At 47.2% G+C, this 12,320-nt stretch overlaps 1 protein-coding gene across 3 annotated transcripts in view; it reads right to left on the bottom strand.

Annotated features, from left to right (window-relative positions):
• CREBRF (CREB3 regulatory factor) overlaps positions 1-3,417 on the bottom strand; it is a 48,011-nt gene extending 44,594 nt beyond the window's left edge. Inside the window, exon 1 of one of the 3 annotated variants that reach the window (XM_079772187.1) lies at positions 3,268-3,417. The gene's annotated coding sequence lies outside the window, so the exon portion shown is untranslated. The other 2 variants (XM_079772189.1, XM_079772188.1) reach the window with 2 other exon arrangements.
• Positions 3,418-12,320: the final 8,903 nt, after the last annotated feature.

Raw genomic sequence — 12,320 nt, 5'->3', positions numbered from 1 at the left:
TATTAATTTCATCATAACAGAAAGGTGATATTGTAATACTTGAAGTCAGAGTCCATTGTTTGTTAAGAAAATATAAGAGAAACAATCAACTATTTGGACCGTAAAATCTTGCTCAGTATGCATTTCTTAATTATAACTTAATATTCCAACATTTGCTTTAAATGTTTTGTCATGAAAACAACTATTTGCAAAGGAAATAAAAACAGAGAACACAATATTGCCATGTGCTCTAATTCTAAAACCTCTTCAAGGCATGTGCTTTAAGATATGTACATTATGCAAGTGCTCAAATATTAGTGCAAGTCATGTTCTGAACATCGAAGTTCTCAAAACCCAATGACTGACTGATGTCTTGGAACAAGGGTTGACATACTACAGCATTTGACCACAGGCTGTTCTTATAAATAAAGTTTTATTGGAATATAGCCCCAAACATACTATCTATGGCTGTTTTCATGCTACAGTTTGCAGAGTTAAGTCCTTGTTACGGAAACGATATGGCCCACAAAGCCTAAATATTTACTACTTGACCATGTACAGAAAAGTCTGTTGATCCCCTATATTAGAATCAGCAGAACCAATGATCTGACAAATATATGTCTAGTCTAAGAGTTTATCTACCTCAGAAGATGAACCACTGAATACAGTGAAAAAGGATTCTTTCCCAAAACATCCAAATAGAAACCCACATGTAACCACCTCTACTAATTCATTCAAAGTCACACTGTCAATCTTAACTAAAAACTAAACTTTAAAAGCAAACACTGAATTTAGTTCTCTTAATCTTTTAACATCTGTGCCGTGTTCGTAGAATCAACATACAAGTTCAATGTACTTTTGTTGTCATGTGTACTCAGTTAAGCACCACCAGGAACCATATTAGTTACTCCTTTACTCCTTACGCTGACGTCCTAGAACCCACCCACCATGAACTAGGTAAACTAAGTAGGACACAGTCTCTGTAAAAGTCTGTTTTCACCTGTTATGACGGAGACTGGGATCGTGAGTGAAGCAAATCTCTTCTTCTGGATTTAGTCTCTTCTATGCTTACTAGCCTAAAAATGCCAACGCTGCTGTATCAGTCTTATTAAAGAATTACACCCAAATAACTCCTGCTGGATATACTTGCCGTTCTTAGAATAAGAGAAAAAACAAGCTAATATTTTTTACTTGCTGTTGTATTTAAGAACTGAAGTCTATCAAATAATCAGTTTATATTTTCACATATTCTTAAGTCAATCATGTCAAATTAATATAGACATCAATAAATCATTTATTTACAATTATTGTTCTCCAGTTAACAAAATAGGAGATAATGCAAATTCCTAAATAAATACAGTCAACTCTTGAATAGCCCCTGCTATTCAAGATATGATATATCTAAGGTGTGTTCCCACCACCCCTAAGTGCTTAACCAAAGAAGCATCAACAGCCTGGTACCCTTGACAATACCAATGCAGTCACAGCTTGTAAGCTGATGTTAACACAAAGCCAAATTAAGCATTTCACAAGGCCAACATGATGCCAAAATGACCACGAGAAAAATTAAAATTAGTGATTTTCTAATTACACATGCCATTTCCCACTTCACCTTTTTTGTGGGTTTTTTTGGTGTTTTTCCTGACAATTTTGGATTAAAAGGCAAGAGGGAAAATAAGTATAAGACAACCACTTTACCACAGATCACAAGATTTATATAGACGTCTTAATTCTGCTTTTTAAAAAGAGAAAGTCAGGTCTTGATCCTATTTCTCACCTGTATTCATTCACAAGACAAAATCCTAAAGAACCTTCAAACATAAACACTTTTCTCAAGGCTCAGTTTTCTCATGAGGTTCATTTACATGAGCTACCAATGTGAGGGGGAGCAAACACCGGAGGGCCTGATCTTTAGAGGGTTTTCTGATGGGGGGGGGGGGGGGGGAGGGAGGGATAGAAATCCCGCCCTTAACTTTCTTTGCTTTTCTAGTCCTAGTCTTCTCTGCAAAATCTAGAAAAGCAGAACTTCCTCCTCCCTGCTGCCTCTCTCTGAGGCCTGGTGCAGAAATTCAGACCGCTAGTTAGCCAAGTACCTTCTTAACGCTCAAGTCCGCTCAGAAACAGCAAAAGGTTTGCTTTCTTGGATTAAAGGAGGGCAATTACGGGGTTTGGCGGCTGAGTCTGTCAGGAAGCGTAGGGCCGAGAAAAAGGGAGAATCCGGAGACTGAGCTCCATCTGGTCCCAGGAACCACCCCCAGGGCCGGCTGGACTGCCCTCGGTACTTCCCTGCCTCCTCCGCTCGGGTGGGGAGAGCGGCGGGTCAGGGTCAGGCTCCCCTGAGCTATTTCCCGGTCCAATCGGACTCGCCTTCGGACACCCGAAACGCCCCCGGCCCGGTTCCCTCGCCCTTTGCCCTGTCTCCTCCCCTCTCAGTGACCCACCACCACTGGTCCCCTCCCATCTAACATGGCCGCACCGCCCGGCCCACTCCCGGCACAGCCTAACAAATTGGGGGGGCCCGCGGCACCGCCTCTCCCACACCCATTGGCGAGGCTGCCTCCGTCCGCCTGCCCCATTGGACGGCACGGCCTGCCACTCCGAGCTGCGGGCTCCGCCTCCGAGCCGCTTCAAGCTGCTCTGAGAAGACATATAAACAAATCCCCGGAGGGAGGCCCCTCTGGCCTGTCGCTGGGGCGGGGACGGAAAGGGGGAGCGGCTACCCCCGAGACACCCCTGCCCGAACCCCCCATTCCCAGCCCGCGCCTCCTCGTCCACTGCCAGCCCGGTTACAACCTTCGTGGCCCCGGCCCTTCCTCACACGCCCCCCTCTCTCTCTCTCCTCCCCCGCCAGCCTCGCCTCCCCTCCCTTCCCCGGCCCCTCCCACCCGCTCGCTTCTCTGACAGGCCGGTTGCCGGCAGCCACGACCCCGGGCTCCGAGGCAGCGGTGAAGAGCCGGGCGGCCCGGCAGGGCGTACGCCCGGCGCTGCCCACCCCTGACCTAGCCTGCCTCCCGCCTGGGGGTCCCTTCCACCGCCGCCCCGCGCTTTTATATAACCGTCCCGGGCCGGGGGTGGGGGAGGGGGCCGGAGCCCCCGTGACCGGCAGGCGGCAGCCTGCGGCCCGCGCGCCCCAGACTCGGCCCTGGTCCCGGCCCCCGCCCCGCGCCGACCCGGTCCGGAGCTCCAGCGCTGCTGCTTCCTAGGCCGGCGGCCCTCCTCCGCCCCCCGCCCGGCTCGTCCTTCAGCCCAGGCCCCTGCGGGGTCCGGGCGGCCGGCAGCGGTGCTCACCTGTGGGTGTGGGGCGGCTCAGGGACTGGGTCCGGTTCCGCTGCAGGGGCCGCGGCCCCTCTCCATGCTGCCTCGGGTTTGTTTTGTTTATGTCCTTCCTGACGGGTTCCCGGAAATCGCGTGACTCGCCCCCCTCACGTGGGCCGCGGCGAGGAGGAGGAGGAGGGAGGCGGGGGCCCGCCCGCTTCGGGCCAATCACGAGGCGTCCTGCAGCCAGGCCAATCCGGAGCTCGGCCTGGCAGGGCACCCCTGTCACATGACGCCGGAGGGGCGGGTTGCCGGGAAAAACCAGGAAGAGGGGGCGGAGCGGGAGCTCGGCGCTGGCCACCGCAGCGTGGGCGGGGCGGTCTCCGCCACCCGCCACTCTCACCTTGTGGAGGCTCCTTTATGAAGCTTTCACGTCCAGTGTTTTCTCTGATCTCACACTACGCGGCTGGGCCTCAAGTGTCGGCATGCCCATTTTACAGTTTAAGTTCACTGAAACTTGAAGGGGTCCACGGGAACAGCGGGCATTAATTTAAAGGGGGACTGTATCGACTTTCTGTTTTATAAATGCCCTATCCATCTGAACTTAAGTCACTGAGACTGACCTTGCCTTCAGTTGTTCGTTCGTTCATTCATTCAACTACTATTCATTGCGTAAGGCTGTCCCAGACACAGGGATCAGATTGTGTGCACCTTTAAGAGAGAGAGAGAACTATACACAATTTCAAGTCTTTATAATGTAGTGGCTTGAGGTCTTCTTGGGCTCCCTAATCCTATAGTAACAACAGCGATCCTTTATGATTGAACGTGTCCTATGGGGTGGGCTTATCACCTTATCTAGTTATCCTTACAAGCACATGTACTGGTAATATACCAACTTTCAGATGGAGGAATAAAAACTCAGAGGGATTAAGTTATTTGCTTAAGGTCAGGCAGCTAGTAAATGATCCAGCTATCACAGCTTGTGCTTCCAGACTGCTCTTTGGACTTCTTAAGGTCTCAGACTATGTATTTTGAGCACAGACCAGAAATCTGACCTTAGTAAGCATAGGGAATGTTGGATTAGGGAGCAGAAATGCTTGGCCAGATTCCTTCAGGATGCCAGTTTTTCTCTTAGGAGTAATTGCCTTTGAAATGTGGCTCATCTTTGCACAGATCTAGGGAAGTAGTATAATGTCGATGTCAAAACTATGGACTTTGGAATCAGAAAGACTTCTATAGATCACAAGCTTCAAAAGGGCAGGATTAGCTGTGTTGTTTATCCTCTACCTTTCCTGCCTGGCATGTATGCAGTCATTAAATACTGGCTGAATAACAACCTGGGATTTGAATCCTTGCTCTACCATGTGTGAAACAGCACAAATAACTTGGTCTCTGTGAGGCTTCCATGTAAGTATCTCATGGGATTGAAGTCAGAATTGAGTGAAAAACATAATATAAAGCACCACAGTGCTTTACATATAGTGAGCAACTAATAAATGATAGTATTACTAGATTGTTTCAAGGACATCATTTAGAAGATCTACTGTGGGCTAAATAGCAAGTAAGGATAGCTCTAGATTTAGCAGTTAACAGCCACTAAAATAATACTTTTGTAAACAATAATAGGGAGGTATATGTAGAAACCTGAGAGGAAAGTTAATCTCACCTCTGTATCCTTCAACATGCCATAGATTCTCAATACCCAATGAGAAAATAAGTATTTTCACTACTACCCAGGAAGTAGTATTTTAAGTTTTACATATACATTCTAATTTTCCATATCATTTAGTTTCAATTGAAATCCCAATTGAAAAACTAGCTTGGAAAGTTTGAGCCAGGTTATCTTACTCATTCAATGAAATTCATGCATTAAATCTCCTTGGAATACATCACATACTATCCTCTCTCGTAAATACTATTTTTGGAAAAACTCCCAACAGATGGTTAGCTCTTCCTCTGTTACACTGCCCTCTGGACACAGACATTTTCACTGTCTCTACTGGGCAACAGCTCCTTGGGTCAAGGCGAGCACAAGGCTCTCCACATTGAATGGGCTTACAGTGAATTACAGTGGATTCCCGCCTTTGCATCTCCCGTTGTCTTGGAAAGGACAGAGTTTTGGCTAACAGAGACCTTTCCATCAAGGTTTGTTAATGACTGTATCCTGCTCTGAAGTGAATGAAATCACTGACTGCTCATTGATTTGTGTTTCTCTGGGTTTTATCCTGCCAGATTGTGCCACAGTCAAAGTTGGCAGGAAGTTGAGACTCTGGAATAGCACTGGCTTGAGGTTCAGGAGGCTCTTCTTGTTCTAACCACAAAGCAGTAACCAACGGCCATCACCACTTCCAAAGTGCTTAACCTTGCTCCTGTAGAAGCATTTACATACAGGGGTAGCCTGAGTCAGGAAACTGTTTCACAGAAACACGAGACAGTGGGGAAACAAAGCAATACTTAGGACCCCATTGAATTCTTAAAACTAAATTAATTCTTTTTTGATTAGGTAACATATACATGCCACAAAATTCAAAGGATACAAAAAGGTTTTCAGTGACTATTAAATTTCCCTCCCACCCATGTTCCCCTTCTCAAAAGCAACCACAGTTGCCCACACTCTGTATCCTTCTAGAGATATTCTTTGTGTATGCGACATTGACCCACTTTAAACCTCAATGTACTTGGAACACTGTTGTTGGACCCAAGACCCCAATTTGAGCTTGACCAACTATGAGATCTTAGGGTGAGGGCTGGCCCTCTCGGTGTTCCAGCTTCTTCAGTAGCAGGAATCTGGACTAGAACTGAATGTTCTCTCCAATCCTTCTAACTCGAACACTGAGCTCTCCTGAAAAAAAATTAAAATAGTTGCCACAGGTCCTAACTTTTCTGTGACCTAGAGTTTGTGTCATTCTTCATTGGAAACCAGACTAAGCCCTACCTCCAGTTCATGCACATGTCTTCTAAACGAGTGCTATCCATTTGAATCTCAGTGTCTTCCTTCCAGACCCTCTGGGCCGGTGTGATACATTAAGATCTCACAGCGTCAGAACTGAGATTAATTAAATCAAAGCCGGGAGGTCTCCAGGAAAAGCTGTGGCCTTCTGACGCTTGTAAAAACGGTTTCTTGCCTGAGCAGACTGGGGTTTTGCTGAGGGTGAGTCTGAAAGACATACTAACGGATGGCTCGCAGTTGGCACCCACCCCTCATTCCTCTCTCCTAGAAGGTATTCGTTGAGGAAGGAGAAAGATCACATCTTCCCGTTGCCTTAACGTCCCAAGAGGAAACAGTGTTCTTTATGTGACAGCTCTGAGCCTCAGGTTCTTACTTCTCCCAGAAAGCACCAAGTTCAGGCCCAAACGCCCTTCCCTAGCCTGTCATGTACTTATTTAACGTGATTCCTCACTCTCCAGAACTAGGCCCACCATGGCACAGGAGCTTAATAGCAGCTTGTGGTCTGAATGCACAGATTAACATCCAAATCCTATTCACCCTCCATGACTTGAGATCCCACATCCTTCACAAAACCTATTGCTACTACATCTATTTCTGCTCTCATTAATCTCCTTTCTTCTACCATCCAATTAAGCCCTTAATGTACTCATTGCTTTTAATATCCACATCATGTATGTTGATATTATTTCCTCAATTAAATCAAGTTGCCTAAAAACTAATATATCCTTGGATTATGGGGAATGTGAGGTGCATCATTAGACAGCATGTGCAAGCCTGTATTAAGTGATGAACAGGGGAAGGGAAGTGAAAGGACATTCTTGAGTGTCTGATGGTATACGAAGACACAGTCCTGGCCCTGGAGGGACTCAGAACCTCTCGAGGCAGACTGACATGGAAAGCTGACAATACAAGAGCGTTCATAAGAGGGGAGGCTCTGGCGGTTGTCAAGAACGTGACGTGTATTTCAGGGCCATTTTCTTCCCAATGTATTTGGGTAAGTGACTAACCTGGCTTTTCCCTGATTTCTGTCATAAGCGGCCTCTGAGGATTAAATGCAGAAGCGGCTGCATAATGGGTGCTCAACAGTATGGGTTCCCACCTTCCCTCTCTCCCTCCCAGGGGGGATGCGCCTGGAAGCTTCTGAGAAGAGCAGCAGCAGAGAAGGGAAAGCAGCCTGGCCGGAGCAGGTGGCAAGCCCTCAGACTGTTTTAGGGTTCACCGTCTTCAGCGTTCCTGTCCAAATTGTCTGTTTCACTAGGACTGAAAACTTCTAGGACAACTAACGGTTTCTGTGGGGGGTTGCTCTTTGGTTTGGTCTGGTGTCTTGTCAGCGCTGAGCTTAATGTACAGTTGGGATCAGCAACTCTAACTGATAGCAAAGCAGGAAGCCCAGGGAGTGAGAACAATGCAGTGTTTGTTGTAGGAAAGACTCCCGAAGGACAGGTACAATGACACATTCTTGCTGGTTTGGCCAGAAGTAGGACGATAAAACAGAAAGTGGAGGAACAGACTGATAAGAAGCAGGAACCAAGACCTGGAGCCAGTAACAGTTTGTTGAACTACAACTGGACACACACTCTGAAGGACCCAATCTGGGGAAAACTGTGAAGCTGGGTTTCCATTACAGGAAGTAAACCGTTCAGACAGAGGGCCGGAGTGGTGAATAGTAAAACATTCACAGAATGGAGGTGAGGTTGGAGGGCCCTTTGTATCTAAGGCGGTTCCCCCAGAAATTCACCAGGTCGTAAATTTCCCTCACGCTGCAGCAAAACCAGGGATGGTGCCCACCAGTGTTGAGGTGTCATCCCGTGTTCACAAAGCCCAGCCCGGCCAGGAGTGGGACGTGTAAGTGGGTGCGATAGGCTGTACCTGCATTCACACTCCAGTCACAGGGAGCATAAACACATTAACAAACCCGCACGCCAACTGTGGATGCTATCCTGGTAGGAGGGGCAGTACCAGGGGCCCCCCACAACTCAGTGCCCACCTGGGCTCCTGCTTGGCTGCCTGCCTTTCCACACACACCCTGAGGGCACCTGCTACCTGCCAACCTGGGTGGTGTCACTCAGGCTCAAGTCAGGAGGGTTGTGGCTGCGGGAGTCCTGGGAGAGGACTGCAGCTCCTTCCCGCTGCCCCACCCAGTCACCACCTCAGGAAGGCTGCCCTCCCACCCGACTCACTACAAACTGATCGAGCACCTCCTTTCCTACTTTGTGCAAGGCTGCCGGGATCACACAGCTGAATAAGCCAGAGATCCTGTCCGGCAAAGGTTTCTGCAATCTCGGGGGGCGGGGGGGGGGGGACACCCCTGTAAATTATACAGTAGTGATGGCAGAAAAAGCAAAGGATGCCGTGGGAACCCTGAGGGCCACAACCTGCAGAGCATCCTCAGCCACTAGCATTCTCCTGCTGGGAGCTGCCTGGGAGCGGGGAGGAGGAGCTGGGGAAATACATTACACGAGGAGGAGGCTTTACCCGGAGCAGCCTGATGGAAGACTTGCCGGAGCAGTTGGGAGTGGAAGAGCAGCGGGCTTTTTCTAACCCAGGCAGTACCCCAGCACATGAATACCCCGGGCTCCCACCTGTCTATGTGGGTTGAGTCCAAATCGATGTTCCCTTTTTATTTCCCGGTGCTGTCGTATGAGCACCTATACAAAAGGAGGTCAGTTTTATACGCTGAGTGCTCTGCGCTCTGCCCTCCACAATGGACACAGTTCATCAGAACTGCTGTGTGAACGCGCTAATTTTCATCGGTTGAGAATAGCCTCAGTGTTTGAATAAATCTGACTTCACTTCCCCGGACCCTGAATTACTCTTTTAAGAAAAGGGGGTGTGAATTATATGTTTGAAGGAAGTACTAACACTATTATTGCTTCCTGCTCCCCCCCCCAAAAAAAACCCCAACAAAACCCACCATTTTTTTTCCTGATTATAATACTAACACATACCTTTTGTGGAAAATTTGGAAAAAACACAAAGTTGTAAAAGAAATTATTATCAACATTTTGATCCATTTCCTGCCAGGATTTTTGCAATGTACATAAGTTTAAAATCTCATGGTTTTTTTCTCTTAACATAATGTTCTATTATCTTTCGTTAGTAACTTCTATTGTTTCTTCTTTTTACTGAAGTGTTACATTTTCACTGGAGAAAATGCTGAAAAAAATATTAAAATCATCTGCAATTACCACGCAGAGGCAGCGTAAATAATTTTGTTGTCTTTTCAATCTCTTTTCTAGGCATGTATTCTGGGGTGGGGGAAATTATTAAATGCACCACAATACTCCTCCATTTGGATGTAGCATGACTGAAAATAATCATTAGGTCAGTGACAAGGGTGTAGACATCGTTAGATGTTTAAAGAAAACAACAAAAACAATGACCCTGCAAACTACATCTTCAAAAAGCATGCCAGGACACTCCCATTCTTGTACAGGAACTGGAGGCACCTGGGAGGACATGGTCCCGCCACTTAATCTCTGACTGTTTCTAAGAGGTCCATCTCCCTGTCAGAGCTCAGGCCTGGAGCCTGGCACATGCCTTTGCTTTTTCTGTAACCCAAAACAAAAGGGGAACCAGAAGTAGAAGGGAAAAATCAGCCGGCTGCCCCTCTGGGGCATATCTTTACAGAAAAGTACAAAAATAACATTGAAAAAAGAAAGAAAAGGACTGTCAGTAGGTCCCAGGGATTTTGTCATTTCTTTGGAAAATACCCGTTGAGTATAATTATAGTTTACAAATCATCTTTACCGTCAGCATCTCATTTGGTAACACCCTCATACAGCAGAAAGGGCAGGTGTTACCCCCTTTTTAGAGATGAAAAAACTTAAGGCTCAATAATAAAATGATTTGCCCCAAGTTACATAGCCAGTGAGTGATGGAGTAAGACTGCAAAGTTAGGGCTTCTCCTAGTCTAATGATCACCCCGCGAGGCCATGCCAGGTCCACCCGGACAGGCTTTGCAGGAGGGACCTCTCCAGAATCCTTTCAAAGGGCCGGATGGAGCTTCTTCCCTCTGAGCCGGCCCAGCCCGGGAGCAAGGGAACTGTCAAGATAAATGATTCATGAGCAGCCACCTCAGATGCTGGGCCATATTGTAATTAATGGATCAGTTATGAGGGATTAGGTGAGGAGAAAATACACATCTGAATTTACCTATTAATTGCATTTAATATTCTCAAGCATTCCCTAAATGAGGAAACAGGCTCAAGGGTTAAATGACCCGGGAGGGGGGGGAGGAGGAAATTTTATTGCATTTCCCACACAAAATCTGAGTTGATTTCATCATTCCCTCATTTCAACAATAGCAATGTAGCAAGGTGGTGACAGACACAGTACCTGGCCTCTAGGAACTTGCAACCGATCTTCCTGGAAGGGCTTTGATCTCCAAGTTGGCTAGAAAATGAGCTCTTCTTCACAGGCTTTATGCTGAGACCATGAGGACACCATTGGGAGTCCCAGTAGGGTTTTTAGAGAACGCTCTAGGTTCGGGCCTGAACTCTGCCTTATTAGGGCCTTTCCCTCCCTAGAAAGCTCACTGAGCCTGATGTCCCCAATGATCAAACCTCCCTGGCACAACACCAGGCCCTCGGTGCTCCCGTCCCCGTGTAGTCCACACAGTCATAGGAACCAGATTCCACCAAATGGCAAGCAAGCCCGAATGCAAAAAGCAATGTAATCTAGTTTACTTCCCACTATTTAGCTTAGAGCAAATGAAGGTAGAAAAACGATCAGCACAGAATGAGGCCAAGGCAGGGACCATGATCATGACTGAGAAGAGGCCCCCAGCAGCCCTCCACACCTGCGGGCTCCCTAGCAGCTACCGCCGATGCTGAACGCAACAGAGGCAAAAGCAACACTCAAGGGAAGTGCCCCTACGTTAGGGACAGCATGAGGCTCAGATCCAAAACCATGGTGGGAGCTGGGAAGGTTTCAGACTGATCCCCAGCGACAATGCACTGACTTGAGAACTCAGGTGCACAGCTGTGCTGGCCACACTTCCCTCCGAGGTCAGGGCTCAGAGACTGCGGCATCCTATGTGGCCACAGTAACCACCAGCACTGCTTTCTTCGATTACAAAGATTGATTAAGGGTCAGTAAGTTGCTGTGATGGGACTTGAGACACAGAGCTGGTTCCTGGCCACACCTGTGAGGCAAGGTGGCAAGTGGGAAATGCTGTCGATCCTACCCCCTACCCCTACCCCCGTCCCTCCCCATCTGCGTCTAACCAGCTGCGCTGAATTGAGCGAATGATTCTCCCTGTCTGGGCTCAGATCCCTAACCTATAAAACAATGGGCTTAGCATATACCACTATGCTCCCTTTGGCATCAAATTGTCAGTTTTATGGATTCCATGAAATTAGCTAAACAGGCTCCTTTGCTGGAAATGTAAAGTATTGGTATTGCCTAACGCTCATGAAAACTTCATGTTCAAAAGGAAAGAAAAGAATGGAAAGAAAAAAATGAAAGCAGAAGAGTCATTTCAACTTGAAACTCTCTTTGGTCGTGAGACTAGCAAAGCAATGAGTTCAGAGTTTGGGAGGAATAGAAAAGTACAAATTGCAAAACAGGAAATCCATTCTTGGCTGGCTGTCAAAAAGCCATGAGCTGGTGAAAACTTCGATCCATTTTAATGTCTTAAAACGAATAAAGCCCCCCAAATAGTGCATTACTGAGATGCTTGCTATTAAGAACTACTGTCCCCGTGCCAGGCTTTTTAACTCACTCTGGGTTTCTTCAGTCCCGGGTCTGCGGGTGTGATGGTACAATGAACCACTGGCTCCAAGCTGTCCCTGTGGCTGGTACCGACCTGCTACCTGCTCACCATCATAACCACTTTTTTATGCACAACGGCCCTATGTAGACTGAGCTTCCTCTCCAAATAGCGTAACAGCTCTTGAACTTGCACAGACCGCACATTCTACATCTTTGATTCCTCCAGTGCCTTAGCTAGGGTAGGCCCTCAAATGCTTACTGAACAATTAAGAAAAGTACTTACCAGTCTCTTCTGGCACCTCAAACTACATGGCCACTGCTATCCATCCAACCTGAGTTCGAACTGCAAGGCCTTTTTAAAAGGCATTATTTAGAGACACAGAAGCTTGTAAAAATGAGCTTAACAAACACAAACACCAGA

Source organism: Cnephaeus nilssonii (assembly GCF_951640355.1).
Source record: "Cnephaeus nilssonii genome assembly, chromosome: 5".
Taxonomy (NCBI): domain Eukaryota; kingdom Metazoa; phylum Chordata; class Mammalia; order Chiroptera; family Vespertilionidae; genus Cnephaeus; species Cnephaeus nilssonii.
This window is presented reverse-complemented; position numbering and strand designations above follow the sequence as displayed.